General features: G+C 51.0%; 1 protein-coding gene across 9 annotated transcripts in view; it reads left to right on the top strand.

Moving 5' to 3' along the window:
- LOC147453163 (uncharacterized) overlaps window positions 1-12,575 on the top strand; it is a 69,056-nt gene extending 56,481 nt beyond the window's left edge. For 8 of the 9 annotated variants that reach the window (XM_086518632.1, XM_086518633.1, XM_086518639.1 and 5 more), the window contains 2 exons: window positions 11,544-11,850; window positions 11,927-12,575. The gene's annotated coding sequence lies outside the window, so the exon portion shown is untranslated. The remainder of the gene's footprint in view (window positions 1-11,543; window positions 11,851-11,926) is intronic. The other variant, XM_086518635.1, reaches the window with a different exon arrangement.
- Window positions 12,576-13,044: the final 469 nt, after the last annotated feature.

Genomic DNA, 13,044 nt, shown 5'->3' with positions numbered 1-13,044 from the left:
CCACTAGTTGGGGGGCAGCTAGCTCTGCTCGGATAATGGCATGTGGTATTGAAGCCTTAGCTCTAATGAGCCGCAAGATCATAGAGACCAAAGGCTTCTCCATGAGAAATGAAAATGAAATGTAATATTAACGTCTTCAAAAGGCCAAAATGACCTATGAGACCAAAAGGTTACATGTGGTGAATCTAATACCAGGTCTGGGTACAAAAAGTACAAAGAATTGAAAAGAAAATATTGGGTAGGGGTGGGGTGAAAGCTGATACAAAGGGAAGACAAAGGGTGGGCTGATACAATGGAGCTCTCTTACAGTCGAGGCATCATATACATATACATCAGTATCCGGGACGGCTCCTATATCGTGCCAGTATGGTATGGATCCTCTGGTGCAGTCTGCGTCAATATCGAGAGGGCCCTCTCATCCGTGGGCGACGGGACCGCCCCAACTCTATCGCCAGTCAAGCAGTATGCCTTTGGTACCTCTGGTGTTGTTATGGTGTGGGGGCTGCTCGAACTTCTCTATCTGTGACTGAAAGAAATCTGTGACCTTCCGCTGTCGCTGGATCTCTCTTATTGTGCCCCTCTTCAAAAGGTCCTCTCTGTGTTTGCGAGAGACAGAGAGAATTGAAGTGAAATCTTATATTAAACATCTTCAAAAGGCCAAATGACCTATGAGACTAAATTGATACAATCTTGGTGGATCTAATATAATGTTTGGGTACAAAATAAAATGAAGTAAAAATAAAAGGTAAAAGCTAAAATGAGCATCAGTGCTCGAGGATGTTTGACATCGGGTGCTGTGCGAGGATGTACTGCTTTGGCCGCTGAAGAATATCATCAATGTTTGCGCTTGTAAACAGACGTATTGGACGTCTCCCATGTCGTGCTAGAATAGTCCCGATCCTCTAATGGAGCCTCTATCGATATTGTGGTTGCCCTTGTAGAAGAGGGCGTCTAGCTCTCCCTAGCTCAATGGCTCTGTGAGTCAATATACCAACAAGATGTGTCTCTTTGTGAGGCAAGCTGTCAAGAAGTTGCAATAAGCCCGAAGCGGGCATTCTTTTGGAGGATGCCCTGAAGAGTGACCTGAGCAACACCAAGACACAGGCTTAGACTCTTGTTGAGCCCTAAGCTCTTCCAACTTTGTCTTGATCTGGTCTCAAGCTTCTTGATGTGGGGACTTCTCTTGTCGATGGGAGGACCTCTCCTCTTCTCGAAGTTACTTGCATAAAGAAATCAAGGGATCAAAGGCACTTTCCATGAGAATTGAAGTGGTCTCTACCTGAGGGGCCTCTTTAAATAGCCTCCTTGCCCTCTCTATCCTAGTAGCGGCAGGTACAAACTCTTCCAGAGTTGCTTCATGTCAGAAAGTCTCTCATAGCTTTTGTTGAGAAGTCTTGGGGAGAGCCTTCTCCTCTGACAATGAATTCTCCTAGTTGGTGGGGAGCTCGACAATCAGAGACTTCGTCCTTGTCATGAGTTGCACAAAAGTCTCATCAGGTTGGAGCACTAAGTTTGCCGACTCATCTAACACCTTCTCTTGAAAGTCACATGGTATGAAAGCTTCACAAAATTGTTGTCTTACTGTTGCCCAATTCGTAAAATGGCTCTCTGCAAACTGACTCTACCATTTTTCTACTAAGCCATCCAAGGTTGATAGAAAGAGCACTCTCCATAATAAATGCAGACGACCATGCTAGGAGATTTGTATCCCTCTACAAAATTCGTGGCCTAAACAAAGAAGATGCCTACCTAGTCCTTTGAAAATCGGAAAGTTTATGTTCATCTTGGTCAGAATGCTTGTCAGCTCCTCCATTGGAGCCTGCTCAGGAGCCGGTTGTAGCACAGTTGGTGGAAAGTGTATTGGGGGAGGTGATAAGGGCGGCGAGGAGCTGGTTGAGGTAGATGCTAGAGAGGGTAGTGGATTAGGGGTTGAGGACTTCTACTCGTTAATAAAGGCTGATGCTCTCTATGGTAGTACAAAAGAGGGGGCTTGGCCGATCTTTAGATGCCTTGTATGTGTCATGCAGTAGAAACATACCTACCCAACCTCAGGGCAAGAAGACCCTTGCACTTGTTGGACAATCTAGACCCACTGGACTAAACTCGACTCCAACCAGGCTAGACCCAACCAGCTAGACTCGACTAGACTAGGACAGCTGGACGAGGGAGAGGGTGGACTAGACCAAACTATACCAAGTTGGACGAAGGCCAAAGTGGATTCTACCAAACTAAATCAAACCAGTTAGATCAGCAGACTAGACCAAGGTGAGAGACTATGCCAGCTAGACCAAGCTAGACGAAGGCAAAGATCAGCTAGACCAAGTTGGACCAGGGCGAGAGACTAGACCAGGTGGGGCAAGGTGGACGAAGGTGAAGGTGGACTAGACCAGGCTAGACCAGAACAATTTAGACCAGCAGACCATGTACGCTGAGCGAAGTGAGACTTCAGCTGAGGTCTTAACGGGTGTGCAAAAAATGAGAGCACCTGTAGCAGGGAAAGTGTGTTGTGCTCTCTACTATGGGTGCTCCTAAGTGCAATGTGCAAGAAACCTCGGGCTCAAACTGAATGAAAACACTATAGGAAACACAACAGTAGACTCCAAACTCAATGAACCTCGACTAACTCATGAAATAGTACAGATTCTGGCTGGCAGCACACTCATCCTCACAGGTACTATGGGGGTGTCGAGGCTCCAACTGTGCAGGGAGAGTGCAGATGCTCAAGTGCTAGACTGAACCGAAGACTCTAGACTCAATGACTCAGATGTCTAGGATACATATGACAACTAGACCAACTGAGCATATATACAACCATATAGGGCAGCCAACGGCTAACACAAATATCTCTGACAGTCTAGTTGTGCCTATCTCCGAACTATGGTGGTGGAGACCACCACTCCCTGTGTCTGCAACGTGTAGCTGCCCAGGCGAGAGTCCACCCAGTGTGAAGCCACGGCCAACTGTAACTGCCTGTCCAGTGCAAGGCCAACGGGATGCCTCCTTTGAGCCGACGCCCACTTTGGGTATGGCAGTCCTACCGGACATCCGCTGGACGGGGGCCTTTTTCTACCAAGTGAAAATCCTGGAGTACCTGGGCAAGATTCAGCATGGTCTGTGAGTTACAAGGGTTCGTCCCCCTCTCTCAGCATCACTGAATTCGTTTGGTGATTTCCCGACGTTACCCTCGGGTGGCGTGACTAACAAGGGAACATGGACTGACTAACATGGCATGAAAAGACTTTTTACTCCCCCGAGGGGGAAACTTGCTTCCATTCCCCGTTGACATGCCACGATACGGCATGGAGGCGCTTTTCCCCTTGTCGGCAAGTCCGCAAGATAACTTGTCTTTGACTCGTTTGCGTGCATGCGAAGCAAAGGCAGTTTCTTGCTGGCTTGCCGGCTCTAGCCCAAAAAAGTACAAAGTAAAAAAAGTGCAAGGCCAACTATAGCCCGTTGGACAAATGACACTGTAGCCTTGCTACGATGCTTGCTTCCCGGAAGCCACCTTGTGAAATAGCTGTGCTTCATTCTTATGCTCCCCAAGGTAATTTTTCTGGCTTGGTTAATCTTTATGGTGTTCTGTGCTTTGCAACAACTCACATATAGTTTCAATTACAGAAAAAGAAAGGTTATTAGACAATTTGGTGTTTTTGGCATGACACCAAATGAGAGTGGTTTCACTCCTGTATGCTCACTTGTTGTGTGATTTGTGTGTATATATTGACCATCCCAGTAGGTCAATTTTTTCAAAACACATGTTCTTTCCACCTTTTTTCTTAGTTTTTTTAAACATCCCCCCTTTGCTTGAGATTGGTGCTGTCAACATTAAACTAAGGTGTTAACTGAGACTTGTTCCTGTGTGCTGCTATAACACAAAGATCGGTTTCGTAGGGGATGCTTTTTGGCAAGTCAAAAGCTTCACCTTGCAAGGGCATTGCCAGGCTATGAGTCCCTTTTAATGTTCCTTATGTGAAGCATCTTAGTATATTGGTTTTTCAGCAAAACGTGGTTTTAAGTCTTTCCTTTCCAATTCGCGGTCTTGGCTCGCTGCTGCTGCTGCTGCCGCTCCCCCCCTTGCACCTGCACCAGTCGCCCCCGCTCGCCATCGCTTGCTACCCCCCAACCCCAGCTGCGCGCGCTGCCCCTCGCCCTCCCCTTGCGCTACCCCCCCCCTGTCGCCTGCTCCCCTCTTGTGCCCGCCCTCAGTCCCCGCTGCCCGCTGCGTCACCTGCCCCCACTGTGCTGCCCCTGCCCGCTGCCATTTCACCCGCTGCCCCCCTTTTCGCTGCCCTCTCCCACGCCCGCTTCCCTCTCCCACACCCGCTGTGCTTCGTGTCCCGCCCTCCCCCACCTCTCTTCGCTCACTGAAACCCTCCCCCCCCCCTCCTGGGCTCATTTCGTTCTGCCTTTCTCACGCCGAGTTTTTTTTGGCGATTGCCTCTGGTAGTGCTGGTTCTTTGACAGTGCTTGCCGGGGTCCTTTTACAGAGAAATTGCTTTACCCACTCTTTTTCCGCCATAGCAGTGGACACAGATGGAGGCTCAAGCTCCGCCACAGAGGGACTCCACTGAAGCCCCTTCGCCCGACCCCGTTGAGCCCAACATTTGACTTGCTCTTTCACCGACAGAGGAAGCGAGCCTAGCCGCAGAGGTAGAGCGCCTGCAGGCGGCTTCTGTCATCTGCAAGATTCTCGGCACCAGACCCAGGAGAGAAGAGATGTGTGATCTTCTCCAGGCCCGCCTTCTTGCAGAGGTTGGCAAGATCTTGGACGTTCAGATCCTCGTCGCCGAGGCTACTACCAGATCGAGGTCGAGACCCCCGAGATGGCGTCCAAGGCCATCGCCATGAGTCCATTGACCATCCGAGCACCTCGAGCCCACTTTCGACAGTGGAGACATGGTTTTGACCCTGCTTCAGATGTTCTGGTAGAGGAGGCAGACATCCCGATCTTCGTCTGCTTTCCTGGTTTGCGGAGGGAGTACCTACCACTTTTGTCTAGGATAGGCTTAGCGATTGGGACTATCTTGGAGACACCTCGCACGGTAGTCTCAGTAGCTGCCAAGGCGGCCGGCATTCCCTCAGTTCGCGTTCTGGTTAGGGACATTCACACTCTCCCGAAGGTCATTCTTCTGCCTTGGGTGAGTGGGGGTTGGTTTAGACAGACCGTGGAGTATTCGGGCCTCTCGAACCAATGCTTCATTTTTCGACAGATGGGCCATCTTGCGAAGGCCTGTCCACGGAGGAGGCCTCGACCTACACCACAGACTTAGCCCCAGCCTGCAAGGGCTGGCCAGTAGCCCCACAGGCAGAGACACAGAGCACACATGCAGAGCCACCCTCCGAGCCTGGGGCCTCAGTGGAGGAGGGATGGCAGCAGGTTCGTGGTCGACGACGGTAGGGGCCACAACGACAGCTTGGCACTCAGAGTGGTCCTCAAGCGCCTACCCAGTAGCAGTGGGTTCCCATGGGGAACCGTTTCGATCCTCTTGAGCAGGATGTCCGATGAGGTCCCTGCTCCAGCCCCCACCTCAGCTTCACCCTCGACAGCCCCTTCTCCTCCAAAGTTCACCCCCTCCTCATCATCCTCCCCCCCGGCCCTCCCCCCCCCCCCGCCTCCTGCTCCCGCCGCCTCTTCCCCTCGCCCCTCTACCTTTGCCGCCCCCCCCCGCCCCTCTTCTCCCCCTCTTCCCCCTGCTCCTACACTCCCCCTCCCGCTCCAGTTTCACAGCTGACCCAGGGGGTAGGGCCATCTCTGGCTGCTAGGAGATCTCTTGGCAGCGCCTTTGCCACGAGTCGCTTGGCGAGAGAGGGACAATCTTTCTTGTGACCCCCTCTACAGGTACAGACGTCTCCCTTTGCAGCAGTCCCTCGTGGTATGACGAGCTTCGACATTCGGCGCCGATGGGACTTCTCTGACTACGACTTTACACGTTTTCTCGGCGACTCCTTAGCAGACCATGAGGCAACCTGCTTCAGGGGTCATGTTCTGTTCCTTGCAGCTAGGGGGATAGAGGCCTTGGACTCATTGGTTGGCTTCTCTTTTCCCCTTTGCGGCAGGGTCCAGACTGAGTGGACTCTCGGCTCAGTGTTGGAGTGGTTGCATACACAGGTTCTAGAGTTCTCTTACCACATGGGAGACCTAGGAGTTACAGACATGCTTCAGACTTTGTGGCCATTGGCCAAGTTTGCGGTGACCCCTCTAGATAGAGCAGGATGTAGACACATTGTGGTTCACTTCTTTGCTGGTACGTAGTGCTTGCCATGCTATGTACACATTCATGAGGACTCCTGGACAGAGGAGGTTGCTTTACGTACGGCTCGCTCTACTTTGGCTTGGGCCAGACACTCGTTGCAGTCACGCCTATGTAGAGGACGCTCGGATGCGGATTACTCCCCATCCAAGCCAGCCTCGAAGATAGCACGTTTAACTGCTGCGGCAACATCTGTTCTCTGTCGCTCCCCATGAGGATCGTCTCATGGAACGTGCAGGGGCTTGGTGGGCCCCAGTTTCAGCGTCAATGGGGCCGATTGCGTCAGGAGCTTTAGCGTTGCCTTGTGGGAGGAGAGATTGATCTCCTTATGCTACATGAGCATCATCTGTGTGAGAGCCGCATTAGACGTTGTGGTCAGCTCTTTCGTGGACGATATGATACTTTTTGGTCAGCTGCTTTTGGACCTGGAGGAATCCAGGGTGGGGTATGTATGACAATTGCGGATTCTTTGCAGCAGGCCATTGTGGGCAGAGGGATTATTGTGCCAGGCAGGGTTCAGTGGATCACTATGCAGGTTCAGGGTTGTCTTGTGGGCTTCCTGAACATATATGCGCCCAATGTGGCGAGTGCACGAGCAGAGTTTTGGTCACAGATTGTTGAGTCTCTGCCGTAGACAGAACATTGGTGCATAGGGGGTGACTTCAACATGTTGGAGAACCCTTCTGACAGGATTGGTGGTAGCCATGCTACTGTGCATGGAGTTGAGCTGGCAGCTTGGGAGAGGTTTTGTACGACTCTGAGGGTCTCGAATGTGTGGCAGCACTCTAGTTTTGTGAGGCCCCGAGACAGCTTGGCCTTCTCTCGTTCGGACCGCAGAGTGGGAGGAGTGAATCTTTTGCGAATAGATCGCTTCTACACTAGTGCCCATTTCAGTGACTTGGGTGGGACAATTGGCATTCTGGCAGGGACTTTCTTCTTGGACCATGCACCAGTGATCCTCACAGTGGTAGATAGACAGAGGAGGGGGAGCACGATGCTTCGCATCCCTGTGAGGGTCTTGCTGGACTCTGCTCTCAGAGAGCGAGTAGAGGCTCTCTGGACAGAGAGCTTGGACATGCAAGATTCTCCTGCTGACAGAGTGGCCTCAGGACTAGCTCAGATTAGTTGTTTCTTTCTCCAGGAGTCTCTGGCTCGCCTAGCTGCATTGAGAGAGGAGGAGCAGCATCTCAGACAGGGCGTTGCTTCCTTGCAGAGGTTGTAGGAGCAGCATCCAGACAATCCTTGGTTGGAGGAGCAGCTACAGCAGGCTCGCCAGGAGCTTGTTAGCACAGAGGAGCGGCGCCATGAGTTTGCTTTCCATCGACAGGCATCTAAGTGGACACAGATGGGTGACAGAGTGACTGGTGCTTTCTTCGAGGCAGTGAGACCTCGGCATACGCATGCCAAGGTCAGTCAGTTGAGGAGGCCCGACGGGTCAGTTGCTTCTGAGCCAGAGGACATGCGTGTAGCTGCTACTGACTTTTACTGTGAGTTACTGTCTGCAGAGCCTCAGTCAGAGCGTCAGGATGCATGCAGGGAGCAGGTGTGGGCACAGATGCCTTGCCTTGTGATTGAGGAGATGCGTCAGAGGCTTGAGTTGTCACTTCAGCTTGAGGAGTTGCACAGGGCTCTTAGTGCACTCCCCCGTGGTAGCTGTCCAAGTGAGGATGGCTTGGCTCGTAGTTTTTTCTTGGAGTACTGGGACTTGCTTGGCCCAGATCTCTGTAGTGCTTTTCGGTACATCTTGCACGCAGGAGAGATGCTTGACAGCATGAGTGAGGGTCTGATCTACCTCATTCCCAAGGAGGGTGGCTCCTTGGATGAGATTCGACAGTGGCGCCCCATCACCATCCTCAACTCAGCCTACAAAATTTTTGCCAAGGCTCTGAGTTTGAGGATCCAATCACTTCTAGAGAGCCTTATACATGGGACTCAGACAGGTTTTGTCAAGGAGCGCAGTATCCTTGACAACATCTTTACTTTTTGGGAGGCTTCTGCCCTAGCGTGGCCCCATGGTGAGGATTTGGTGATTCTTCTTCTTGATTTTGAGAAGGCCTACGACAAAGTTGACTGGGACTTTCTAGAGGGCACTCTACGCAGGATGAGCTTCTTAGATGCTTGGATCAGAGGGGTGTCAACTTTGTAAAGACGGGCACACAATCAGGTACTTTTGTCAGGAGGTAGAGGTGATCGTTTCATGCTCACACGTTCAGTCAGACAGGGCTGCCCTCTTGCCCCCTTCCTCTTTCTGTTCTATGCTGAGGCGATGAGCAGGTTTTTGGTGTCGCAGCAGGATGGTTTGCAGGGCTTAGCACTCCCTATTCGGGGAGATGAGCTACTGGACACTGAGTTTGCTGACGACTCAGCCTTGTACTTTGGACGGCCAGGAGGCCAACCTTCATAGGTGTGAGCAGGCTCTTGAGACCTTCTGTTGTGCATCTCGCGCACTGATCAACTGGAGAAAGATAGTGGCTTTCTCGGTTGGTAGTGCTCCTGTGCGAGACTGGATGTCAGGTGAGGGTTTCAGGTGGATTCCCTCAAGGACTGTAGTTCGGTACTTGGGCTGTCAGGTTGGCTTGGACTTGTCTCCCAAGCAGCAGATTGCTCCCGTCCTCCTGATAGACAGGAGGAAGTTGTTACATTGGAGCTCCGCACGACTTTCTTTGGCTGGCAGAGTTGTAGTGGCCAACCAGGTGCTGTTGGCTACTATGTGGTACATCACATATTGCTGGATCTTCTCGAGTTCTTGTATCAGCCAGGTAGAGCGGCCGATCAGGAATTTCCTTTGGTCAGGGCGAGACACTCTGACAGCCCGGGCCAAAGTGGCTTGGCAGGTCATCATTCTTCCTTGTCCCCAGGGAGGGCTTGGAATCATAGACCCAACACAGCAGAGCAGAGCCCTTCTTGGGAAGTTCATCGTTCGAAGTCTTCTTCCGGGTGAGGAGCCCTGGAAGGAGTTCTTGTTACAGCGGCTTCGTGCTAGGGTGCCTCAAGCAGGAGGCCCCTGGCAACCTTCGACCAGATGGATCTTCACAGAGATGCGTAGAGTTGATTTGAGCAGGAGACTGGAGGATCGTTTCGCTGTGGGGTTGCTTCGATCTCGGGAGCACTTGTGGCGAGGCCTGGAGCAACGTCAGCCTACTTGCACGGAGGAGCGCCTGCGAGCGACAGCCCCTTGTTTGAAACCCCATGGTTAGCACTCAGAGAGGTCACTTGGTTGGTAGTCGGCCTCATGTTTCTAGGGGTTCCATGGCAGCGGGTCGAGCACGCTCTTTAGGTGACTGGTTACAGTTTTCAGGCTTGTCAGAGGAGCTACAGGGCTTTCAGCTACATGGCATGAGAGGGGTGCAGAGTATGTGCCAGGACATCTCAGAGGCAGTACTAGCTGAGTGGCTCACGCCTCTCGAGTCAGCAGCGCCTAGATGGATGGGAGCCTTCACGCGATTGGATGTTCTCATCTCTGTTAAGGCTTGCTCAGAGATTGTTCCCTCCCTGTATTTTGAGCTATAGGGTGAGGGACGCTTACAACGAGTTGCAGTAGAGGCCCCCCAGGTGGCAGTGTGCTGTTTTCAGAGGATCCGAGTGGTGGGCATCTGTGGGAGGACTTGTGTCATCGATCCTGACCCAGCTGCTCTTGCGACCGGACATTGGAGACTGTGGGCTTGGGAGTGCTGTCCACTGGCACGAGTCCAGTGGGATCCTGGAGAGTGGCTCTGGAGGGATCCCTTCTCTTCTGCAGACCACCCAGGTGTCTCTTTCTTTCAGTACACTGTTCGACTGGGACGTCACATACTGGCAGCACAGAGAGAGGCTCGCCCTGTTGCAGCACCTCATTGGCAGGAGGAGGGTCTTACAACTGAGTTCTTGGCAGCTTTTTCGAAGAGGTTGTGGGACTCCAGACTGCCGAGGCGAGTCGCTTTGTTTCAGTGGCTGGTCGCACATAGAGCTACAACAGTTCGGAGTTGGTTGTTGCATAGTGGCCTCTCGTCTGCATGCACAGCTTGTGACCATGTTGTGGAGAGTCAGCATCACTGTCTTTGGGATTGTCTCTTGGCACAGCAGGTGTGGCTTCGTGTTCTTCGGTTGATGCCCGCTCTTTCCACGGCTCGGCAGTACACTTGGGGGGCAGTTGCTTGGTCCACTCTCACGGGCCTGGCACTTCAGTTTTAGTTATCATCCACCAGCAGAATGATAGTGATGCAGGGGGGGCGACCTACACTCCAGCCTGCCACACAGAGCTTAGTCCACAGGAGTGGTGCAGTGAGAGAGAGGTGTGTTGGGAGCTCGTCAGTGGCCTGACACTCTGGTTCATCTGACGGGCCTGTTGCTTTGGCATCTTCGAGGCTCGCCCTGTACCACCACAGAGACTGTTCGGGATCTTTGGCTGGAGCTGGTGCATACTCTCAGAGGATAGTTCGAGGGACTCGAGGGCAATTCCGACCGCATGCGGGAGCGCAGAGAGGCTTTCCTTCGACTTTGGCGTCCTGGGCCATTTTTCACCATGGTCCAGGGTGTGCTTAGATGGCACTACCGTCCACCTATGGCTCTTTCCTCCTCCCATCCCCTGATCTAGCCTGATTGTACATATGTTGTTTTTTCATTGGGAGAGTCTCCCCATCATGATTATTGTAGTCCTCTCTTGTAGAGGAGGTTGTAGCCCTATGGGCAGTTTCATTAACTAATAGAAGGATCTTTTTCTTGAAAAAAATAAGTCTTTCCTTTCCAATTGGGTATATAGTCTAAGGAAGTTGATGGAGGTTTGCTTTGTGTCAGACAACATACATTGAGACATTGTTGTGGCCTTGAAGATTGCAAGCATATTGCTACTCCTATGGAGATAGGTTTAAAGCTGAGTCTTCATGATGATAGAGACTACTTTGATGTCACTCTCTGTTGGTAGGCTATTGGTTGCCTAATTTATGTATGCATTATGAGGCCAGATGTTCAGTATACGGTATTGCTGGTAAGCAGATTTATGCATAGCCCAAGGTCTATGCATGGGAAGGAAGTTAAGCAGATCCTTTGCTACTCGAGTGCTACTAAAATTCGAGCTTCTCAGGGTTTTATGCTACCGAGTCAAGGCTACCTTGTTAAGCTTCTTGAGAATGGGCTAGAATCAATGGGTTTGATTGAATGATGTAAAGCTTTCGTTTGAAGTACATTTTAAAAATTTGAGGTGAATTGTGTATACCTAATTTGTACCTATGAAATGCACATTCAGAGCCACAGTTTGAAGTTTGGTGGTAACACCAAAATCTTAGATCACCTTATCTTCTTTTCTTTTGCATGCAGACATCTACATTGGACGATCCGAGGGGGTTTACACACCATGCGCCCAAATTGGGCTACAGGGACGTGCGCTAAGGTGGACACAAGTTGGCATTCAGCGGTTCACTCCGCAAGAAAGGAGCTGCCCAAACGTTTGTGCAGCCAAGACCCCTGCCCAAACTCAACGGGCGTGCCCAAATGGTCGAACTCGCTGCCCCACCAATGAACATGTGTGCACCAACCATTAGACTGATGCATGTTAGCTGAAAAGCTACCGGGTTCTGCAAGGTCTGTGTGTAAAGACCCACCTGTCCATCTTTCACATGCATTGGTGGGTGTTGCCTTATGTGTAAAGGTTCTAAGAGTAGATTTGCGTTCATGCCTAATGATGTCTTACTCCTGTGTAGGTGCACTATATAACAACATGTGTGGCATTGAGCCTCGACAAAAAGTATTTACAGGAAAACGTGTCTTCATACACATCCCCCAATCCAAAGCATTCTCTTCCGGCTCTGCCTTCTCTCGAACGACTTATCTCTCTCTCTACTTGGGACTTGGAGCTGTATCATTTCATTTTGCCACTCACACACCTTGAAGGAGGCCCACATCAAGTTAACAAGGCCCGATCTCACTCAAACATGTTTGGTAGGGTGGTGCAATTGCTTTGTCGGGATCATAAAAAGCATGTGTTCGGAGAGCTTGGATGGAAGGCATTGGAGGAGAAGCATGTTTTGAAGTGCAAAAAGCTGGGACTCAATGAAATATGGAGGAATCGAGAAGGTTTAGAGCTTCTTATGGCTTTGGCGCCTCTATGGTTTTGAGTATATAACCCGAAGCTGACACATGGATTGCTATTAAAGAACACTCCTCTTTTGGCAAGGAGGGCAAGGAAGAGTGTGCGTGGATATGGTGGGTGCCATTGCTCTTGCTCATAGCTGTTGCCAGCTCAGATGATTTCTATTATTGACGCTTTTGGAGTATTCTTGCCTTTTGTAGTGGTATTGTTGTTTAACAAACACACAGGTTTTAGCGTTATCATCAACGTTCTTTCTGTTATTATCTAGAACTCGGGTATATGTTAGACCTCCAAAGTTAGCAATGGTGCTTGGCTCTCAGCTTGCAGGTTTCATATAGGTGAATGCTGCCACCACAGGTGGTAGGGGCTGTTTTCTGACTGTGCTTGGCCGGAGTAAGGTAGATTTCTCATGTCGGGTTATTGTCTAGCCATGCTATCTCAAGGTTTTCCATGGCTATATGCTAGCTCAGGGTTTTCCATGGCTGTGGCCTTTTGCAGGGTTGGGATATTTTATCCCAGCCTGGCCCTATTCTTCCCCTGCTCTAGAGGTGCTCCCAAATGACCTATTCTCAGCAGGGCCATTTGTTGGACATTTTTATCATGTCGTGGGGCTGGATGTAGATCAGGCAGTTCTTGTAGGTGCCTATATACGCAGGGAGAGGGGAGGTCTCTTGCAGGTGTCTGTTCAGCCTGCCAAGGTGTCCTATACAGGGAAATCCTTGTGTGATG

Source organism: Adiantum capillus-veneris, chromosome 8 (genome assembly GCF_014529385.1).
Source record: "Adiantum capillus-veneris isolate H3 chromosome 8, ASM1452938v2, whole genome shotgun sequence".
Classification (NCBI taxonomy): Eukaryota; Viridiplantae; Streptophyta; class Polypodiopsida; order Polypodiales; family Pteridaceae; genus Adiantum; species Adiantum capillus-veneris.
This window is presented reverse-complemented; position numbering and strand designations above follow the sequence as displayed.